The sequence below is a fragment of the Dromiciops gliroides genome, chromosome 1 (genome assembly GCF_019393635.1).
Source record: "Dromiciops gliroides isolate mDroGli1 chromosome 1, mDroGli1.pri, whole genome shotgun sequence".
NCBI classification, from domain to species: domain Eukaryota; kingdom Metazoa; phylum Chordata; class Mammalia; order Microbiotheria; family Microbiotheriidae; genus Dromiciops; species Dromiciops gliroides.
Window position 1 is genome coordinate 116015944 of NC_057861.1, and position 9301 is coordinate 116025244.

The 9301-nt window shown below is 39.3% G+C and overlaps 1 pseudogene; it reads right to left on the bottom strand.

Annotated features, from left to right (window-relative positions):
• Positions 1–223: 223 nt before the first annotated feature.
• Positions 224–481, bottom strand: LOC122746329 (annotated as a pseudogene).
• Between the last annotated feature and the right edge of the window lie 8820 nt (positions 482–9301).

Sequence of the window (9301 nt, forward strand, 5' to 3'; positions counted from 1 at the left end):
GGGAAGTACTTTAGATAAAGTAGGCATACAATTTTACAAAGAGGATTATTTAAAGTAAGAGAAAAAATGCTGAACTTGAGAGTAAGGTGAAAATTCAAATATACTGTAAATATTTAAGGCAGCTGCTCTGCAAACAGATGAGTTGAGGCAGTCTTTGGAATAAGCGGTGCTTTAACATTGAGAAGATATATCTTATTTACCTAGGTGACAGAGAATCCCCAGATCATTCTCTTCCTCTATGCCAGTGATACTTGAGATACCAGATGGCTTCATTTTTAAACTGTGGTCCAGAGAGAGGGTTAAGCTGGGCCAGAATAGCAATGAGCCAAAAGACATAGCAAAAAACACCACAGGTTACCAACATGATGATGATAACACCTTGATTGGGACCTTTGGGGATAGAGCAGAGCACAAAGATCCCAATGATCCATCAGAAGACACTCATCATGATGATGGGCGCCATAAGGCCTGGGTATACCATGGCTGTGACAGTCCTTCCCCAGCCTGGTTCTACACACCAGATTCTCTTAAGGTTGAACCAGGAAGTGTCAACAAAGAACCCTCTTGAACCCAGTTCTATTATCTTTTTTTTGGGGGGGGGTGAGGCAATTGGGGTTAAGTGACTTGCCCAGGGTCACACAGCTAGTAAGTGTTAAGTGTCTGAGGCCGGATTTGAACTCAGGTACTCCCGAATCCAGGGCCGGTGCTTTATCTGCTGCACCATCTAGCTGCCCCTCTATTATCTTTTTGTAACTAAGAACTGATGAATGAGGGTCCAGTTCTGGGAGTATGTATAGGGGATTCATGTGGATCTTTGGTGAACCTACTTTTGGGTATGTGTAACAAAGTACCTGTTCTCCAAGTCAGATCAAATATCCTATGATATTTGACAGCTTTTTACTTGTTGAAGTGCTTTTATTGTTTGTTGTTAAATTGTTTGCAGTCATGGCTGACTCTTTGTGACCCCATTTACATTTTTCTTAGCAAAGATATTGGAGTGGTTTGCCATTTCATTCTCCAGCCTATTTTACAGATGAGAAAACTGAGGCAAACTGTATTTTTTCAGGGTCACACAGTTAGTAAGTGTCTGAGACTGTATTTGACTCCAATCTTCCTACCTCTAGGCCTGGCACTCAATTTACTGCACCACATAAATATTCCTATGATTTGTAGTGATCTCTTTAATTTTGAGCCTACTTTCCCCATGGACTGGCATAGTAGACTAGATCCCTGGGTGTTTGGATGAATGCTTTTAAAATGATATACCTGCCATATCTTTTCAGTAAATATCTCTTCGTGAAAACTTATTTATTGGTTAAAACAATGAGATGCTAATCATCACTTATTCAGGTGACATTGAAGAGATATTGGAGGGAATACATTAAAATGTAGGCTTGAGCTTATAGCATTAGAAAAGTACTCTCAATTAACCCAAGAGTAGAATAACCCTAGAATCCTATAGAAGAGATCCAGCTAGCTAGTTTTGAACAGGGGGCCAACTCATCTCTGCAAGTGATAGCTGGATTAACAAACTCCATAGTTTAATTAGGGTGACAAGTATCCCTTCCAACCTTGTGGCATAAATTAAGATTTCACTCTGCCTCTTTAATTTTACTTTTCTCTCTGTTTTCTCTTTGGGATGACAGAAGACAAATGGAGGTGTGATATAGAACTGGAAGACAAATTAAAATAACAAGTAACATATTAGCAAGATATGATTATCCCAAGTTGAACAGCAGCAAAGTTTCCCATGGAAATGATTTTTTCATATTGCATGAAGGTAGCATTATTCAGTAGGCCTAAAATTCTGATTCCACACAATCAAGCAAGCATGGGAAACAAGGGAACTTTTACAATGCCCTGCAGAGTGCCATGTTTGTATTTCTGCTGATTCAGTTTGACTTTCCTACTAGAGAGAAAGGTGAAAGGAATAGAAGAATATTACTTAATTCATCAAATGATCAGGGAGAATAACATAGTTTTTGAAATAATGAAATTGGGGGATGGGGGAGAGAGTATAAAGAGCTTTGGAGGCAGCTAGGTGGCACAGTGGATAAAGCACCAGCCCTAGAGTCAGGAGGACCTAAGGTCAAATCCAGCTTCAGACACTTGACGCTTACTAGCTGTGTGACCCTGGGCAAGTCACTTAACCCTCATTGCTCCACAAAAAAGAGATTTGAATAGCCAATTGGATTTTGGATGTAATCCTAGAGGTGATATAGAGCCACTGAAGTTTATTGAGTGGGGGCAGGGTAATATGATTTGACCTGAATTATATGAAAATCAATTTGGTGGCTGAGTGTAGAATAGATTGGAGTGGGGAGAGACTTAAGGCAGGTAGACCCACCAGCAGGCCATTATGATATCCACACATGAGGTAATGAGGGCAGCACCAGGGTGGTGGCATTACCATAGGATAGAAGGTGGCACATTTGATAGCTGTTGCAAATGTGAAATTGATGGGCAACAGATTGGATATGGGTGAGTGAGAGAGAGAGAACTTGAGGATGCCACCTAGGTTGTGAGACTGTGAAATGGGGTTGCCGTAGATAGTAATAAGGGAGGTAAGTGGGGGAACAGGGCAGAGGAAGGTGGGGTTTAGAGGAAAAGATAAGTTCAATTAGGACATGTCAAGTTTAAGATGAACATTGCAATCCACTTTGAGATGTCTGAATAGCAGTTGGAGATGTGAAATTAGAAGTTAGTTTGTCTATCTATCTATCTATCTATTGATCTATCTATCTATCGATCTATCATATCTATCTATCTATCTATCTATCTATCTATCTATCTATCTATCTATCTATCTATCTATCTATCTATCTATCTATATCTATCTTCTATCTGTCTGTCTATCCCACATGGATGCCCTTAAATGATGAGGAAGCTGCTGGAGATTCCATGAAAAAAAGCAAAACAGTCCCTGCCCTCAAGGACTTAACCTTTATTAACTGGAAAAAAAATTTGGGAAATAACTATAAGGTTATAGGTTAGTACTAAAATCTTATCTCCTCTTCTGGTGGGGGGAACATACAGACAGACAGAGACAAAGAAAGGTAGAAACAGATACAGTGAGACAGAGAGAGAGAGAGAGAGAGAGAGAGAGAGAGAGAGAGAGAGAGAGAGAGAGAGAGAGAGAATGTTGCTCTGGTTAAAGAAGAAAGTGCAGAGTACTGTGTCAGTCCTACACCTGTGGTTTTAGCTATTTAATGAATCATGGATGTACTAAAGGAAATAATGAAAGGGGTGGTTTCAGAGATATCTGAGAAGATTTATATTAATTTATTTGGAGTGAAATAAGCAGAACCAGGAGAATAAATTGTTACAACAGTACAAAAACAAAAACCTTCAAAAGACTTAGGAACTCTCATCAATGATCAACTCTGAACAATGACCAACCATTATTCTATACTGAGGGTGAAGCTTACCAGCCCCTTCCTGAAAGGGAAGTGATAAATTCACAGTACAGAATGAGCCATATATTTATTGGACATTGCTAATGTGGGAATATGTTTTGCTTTTCTATGCATATTTATTTCAAGGGTTTTGTTTTGTTTTCCTTTTCTTCCCTATTGGGGGTAGATGGGAAGAGAGAAAATAGAGTTTTGTTAATTAAAACATTATATTGTTTAAAAACAATGATTTTATTGTTGCTATTAACTCTTTTTTTTTTTGCCTTCCTAGGAACTCAGATGCTAGGATGATTGGAGTTAGAGGCAATTTATTCCAACATTTCCATTTTATTGATGAAGAAACAAAAACATAGTCACACTACATGTCTTCCTCAGTACTACATACCTAGTCAGTATCTAAAATTAAGGATTTGAACCCAGGACCTCCTTACTCCAAATTCAATGCTTTATCTATTATACCATACCAACTTCCTAAGTGAAAACCTAATCCTCAACAGGCTTTTCCCAACTTTTTCTGGGGATCTTTCTTGACTTATGAAGATATTTCTTTGCTAAAACCCTAATATAAACAGCAGCTACCCTTAGATTTTGATTGTGAAAAGAAGTTACATAGAAATATGAATTTCAACTAGTTCTCCTCTGCTCCATTCTCTTCTGTTCTTTCACTTCCAAACACATTTCAGCTACTTTCTATTTTTGCCTTGCTTCTTCTGGGTGGTAACATCTTTAGGTAGGCACAATAATTTTTTTTCCTGTAGAAAAAGTTTTATATGCATTTATAATTTTATGATGACATGACTTAAAAAAAGAGTTGAGATGTCCACAAAAGATCTACCTTAATTTTTTTTAAACTGAATGCAACAACACGACTTTTTGGGCCAGGTGAATAGAAAGGGATTTCACTGTTCTAGGTAACTTAGGAAATCCTACTGCCAGTGTAAGCCATACCTTCTCTCTTAGAGAGTCTCTGAGAGTGCTGAAAGGGTAAATGCCTAGGGTCATATAGCCAGTAAGTGTCAGAGGCAGGATGTGAACCTCACTTTGTGACAAGCTCTGTCTACTACACCACGTTGCCTCTCAGCCCTGGGAATACTGGTCATATGGGTGGTCTTCAGTGGATTTAGGATTCCTCTTCTGTAGCATGAGCAGTGTGAACCAGATGGCCACTGAGGTTTCTTCAAGCTCTAAAAGGCTATTATGCTATGAATATAAATCCATCCAGTTCAATTAGCACTGGGGCATGGTGGTGGGATGGTAACAATTAACATTGAACTGTAAGAGTTAGGAGATAATGTTCTCAGGACCAAGAGAAGTGTGTGTGTTCTGAAGATTCCCCATTCAACCCTTTTTAAAGCATTTACTGTAACATGTCAGAGACACTCCTAGATTTAATAACAGAGAAGGGTATGGATGGCCTCACAGAAGAGTGTTACATTTATCTGGTCAAAACCACCATGAGGTAAAGCTGCATTACCAAGTAAACATGGGAGTCTTTCAGAAAAAAACCTCTAAAAACATGTTCTTCATTTAATGAAGCAATTTCTCTTGTTCTTTAACATGTTACCAAAGTGGTTGGATAGTGTCTTTAAAGGTATCCTTTGGAAATAGTTGACTTGTCAGATCTATGGGGAGAGGAAGAATTTATGATCAAAGATGAGAGAAAACACTATGAAATGCAAAATGGATCATTTTGATTACATTAAATTAAAAAGATTTTGCACAAATAAAACCAATGCAACCAAGATTAGAAGGAGAACAGTAAGCTAGGAAACAATTTTTACAGTCAGTGTTTCTGATCAAGGCCTCATTTCTTTTTGTTTTTGTTTTGTTTTGTTTTGTTTTTTGGCAGGGCAATGAGGGCTAAGTGACTTACCCAGGGTCACACAGCTAATAAGTGTCAAGTGGCTGAGGCTGAATTTGAACTCAAGGCCTCCTGAATCTAGGGCCAGTACTTTATCCACTGTGCCACCTATCTGCCCCAACAAGGCCTGATTTCTAAACTATATAAAGAACTGAATCAAACATATAAGAATGTCATTCTCCAACTGAGAAATGATCAAAGGATATGAATAGACAGTTTTCAGATGAAGAAATTAAAGCTAAATACATCCATATGAAAAAAAAAATGTTCTCAATCACAACTGATTAGAGAAATGCAAATTAAAACAACTCTAAGGTACCACCTCACACCTACCCAATTAGCTAGTATGACAAAAAAGGAAAATAATAAATGTTGGGAAGATGTGGGAAAATTGGAACATGAATGCATTGTTGGTGCAATTGTGAACAGATCCAACCATTCTGCAGAGTAATTTGGAACCATGCCTCAACGGCTTTTAAACTGTGCATACCCTTTGACTCAGAAATACCTCTACTAAGTCTATATTCCAAAGAAATCATAAAAAAGGGAAAAAGGACCCACATATAGAAAATATTTATAGCTGTTCTTTTTGTGGTGATAAAGAATTGGAAATAGAGGGAATGCCCATCAATTGGGGAATGAATAAACAAGTTGTGGTCTATGAATGTAAAGGAATACTATTTTTCTGTAAGACATGGGGAGCAGGTAAATTTCATAAAAACCTGTAAAGACTTATATGAATTGATGCTGAGTGAAATGATCAGAACCAAGAGAACATTGTACACAGTAACAACAACATTGTGTGATGATCAACTATGATAGACTTGACTCTTCTCAGCAATACAATGATGCAAGACAATTCCAAAGGACTCATGATAGAAAATGTTCCCTACATCCAGAAAAAAAAATTGTAGATTCTGAAAGCAGATTGAACCATGCTGTTTCTGTTTCTATTTTTGTTTTGTTTTTTTTTTCTTTTTTGAGGTTTTTCCCTTTTGTTCTGATTCTTCTTGCACAACATGACTAATGTGGAAATATGTTTAACATGAATGTAATTTATAACCTCTATCAGATTGCTTGCTGGCTTCAGGAGAAGGGAGGGTAGGAGAAAAATTTGGAACTCAAAATTTAAAAAAAAAGAATGTTGAAAACTATCTTTACATGTATTTGGAAAAAATAAAATAAAAAACTAAGAGAATTTAAAAACTGTATCTTGTGGGGTTCTGCAATGATTTTTGATGACTCTCCTGCTCTATACCTGATTTTACAGGAATTCTTCAGTACTTCATACACCAGCCTGGACAATTAGACATATGTGTGAGGAATGGCATAAAAACTGATGAGCAAACACAAAGAAATGTAATAGGTATTTGCTTTGGCTAAATGAACATCTCATATCTATCTATCTATCTATGTCTATCTATCTATCTATCTATCTATCTATCTATCTATCTATCTATCTATCTATCTATCTATCTTCTATCATTTATTTATCATCTATTTATCTATCATCTATCTATCTATTATCTATCATCTACCTACCTCTATCTATCTATAATTTATCTATTTATCTATCTAGTCCATATATTAAGAAAGAAATATAAGATTCTCCACCTTCCAACTTCATGACTTAGCAATGGCTGTCCTCTGTGCATTCCCTCTTCACTTCTAATTCTTGGAATCCCTGGCTTCCTTATTAAAGGAACTTGGACATGGTCATTGTGGCAGGGGCAAACTGTGCACCAATAGCAAGAACAATCCAGAAGACAAGATAAGATCACTGGAGATTGTGTTTCTAGGGTTACTTCAACCAGGAGGTGATCTTTTCAATGTCTCCTTCTTAAGTACAGGCCAAGTATTGCTGGTATCAGATCAGATTATTAGGCAATTGATCTTGGTGGAAAGGAGGGTGTTTTCACCTTTGGGAAGGCTTCTTTCCTCAGTTTGGATAAAGCTTTTTGGATGTCTTCTTGATGGTGTTCTTAGGCATGCTTCCGACTCCCTTCCTTCAGTGATCCCAAAACCTATGAGGCTTATGAAGATGCTAAGGATAAGAAAACCACTGAGGTCTTGGAGTAAATATTCAATGGGGGGGGGCAGCTGGGTGGCGCAGTGGATAGAGCACCGGCTCTGGAATCAGGAGTACCTGAGTTCAAATCTGGCCTCAGACACTTAACACTTGCTAGCTGTGTGACCCTGGGCAAGTCACTGAGCCCCAATTGCCTCACTAAAAAAAAAAAAAAATATTCAATGGGGAAACCAGCTAGGGTGAGTACAATGAATAAGAGTGAAAAGGTGTAGATTCAGATTAGCTAAGTGACTGAAAGTGTAAACTACACTAGTTGGGGTAAAGGTGGATGAGCGAACTGATTCATAGGCAGTGGGAGTAGAGGCTGAGGCATAGGCTATGGCAGTTGTGAGCAAGATAACCAGGTGGATGCACCCTGTAATAGAGGGTTTTGTTGGGATCTCACACAGCTATGTTTGATTGCTGGATAAGGGTTTTAAACCACTAGGAAAAAATGAAGGGGCTTCTTGAAATGCTCAAGGAGCCCTCAACCAACTGTGACTTTTGTGGTGATGTCTGCAGGATGAGGCCATTTGCCTCACTATTTCCACTGTTCTCCCCTTTTGTTCATGTAGGGAGGGAATCCCCATTTTAGGTGTGAAAGGTGGACCTAGGAGTCAATGCCTTTCAGTTTAGCCACAGTGTTGTTGGCTAAGATGACCAAGTAGGATCTGTCCCACCAGGGTTTGAGGAATGTTTATTCAGGCATTTTCTGTAGACCCAAACTCTGGAGTTGATGAGGGAGGAGGGGTAACCTGGGGGTGGCAGAAGGACCTCTGGCTCTTGCTGGAGTACCTGAAAGAAGAGTTTGTGGCTCTCAGTACATCCATGAAGCAAAACAGTCTTCCCGGGTAAAAACAAACAATTACTGGGATTCTGGAAACAAATGTAGCTGTGAGGTCAACAACAGTGAAGTGTGTATGAGGTGGATAGTGGGATGACTGACAGGATGGGTTGGTTGAACCACAGCATTGACAGTTCAAAGGTCATGTACCAAACACCACCCTTGGCTGCTGAGCTTCTGCACAGGAAAGATGGGAGTGTTGTAAGGACAGGAAGCTTCATGGATTATTCCCCCATTGTAAAGTTGTGCCAAGATGGGCCTTGCTCCTGCAATAGCTTTTTGGGACAGTGGGTATTGGTCCACCTGGGGTAAGGATTTGGAGGGTTCAATGGTAATGGCACCTAGAGGAGCTAAGCTAATAGTTTTGGTATCCATGGAAGCTTCAGCCCCTAATTGGGGTGGGATATCCACCAATGAGGCAGCTCTGGCCAATGCTTCTAAAGGCTCCTTATTTTAAGGAGTCGAAGCAGTCATAATGGTCAGGCAGGATAGTGTAAGAATTGATTGCTCAATCATAGGTTTTCTCAGGGTAAGAAAGAGCTTTCCTCTGCCACAAAGAAAATGGTAACCTCATATTTATTCAAGAGGTTTTGGCCTAACAGTGTCATAGGGACTATGTAACTAATTAAAACTGGTAGTAACCAATCATTCACCCAATGGAGAAGGGGAAAGGAATAGTGATGGGGAGGGACTCAACAACCCCAGATATCCCTGGATAATCTGATGACTGAGTGGAGGATTGTGAGGAAGGCAGCAGCCTGGATCATGAAAAGCAAGGCCCCTGTGTCAAGAAGGACTAAAAATGATGTCTCCCTGATAGTGACAAGAATGTTCTCAACCAAACTGCAGGGAATAATCTCATCCTAAACTATGGCTTGCAGTCTTGCCCCAGGGAATCCTACTCAGTCCCCAAATGAATTTCACTGGCCCAACTAGGTGATAGCATCCCATCAAAGTCACCATTTGGGTTTAGCTAGTCCACTGGCCTCACCAGATTCTCTCTACTCTCAAAAACCCATTCTCATCAGTGCCCTTTAAACCTCTCTTGTACCTTTGCTTCTACACTCTCCTTTCCAATGGCCAGTCTTGCTGCACCTGAAACAGGCACTTGGCAA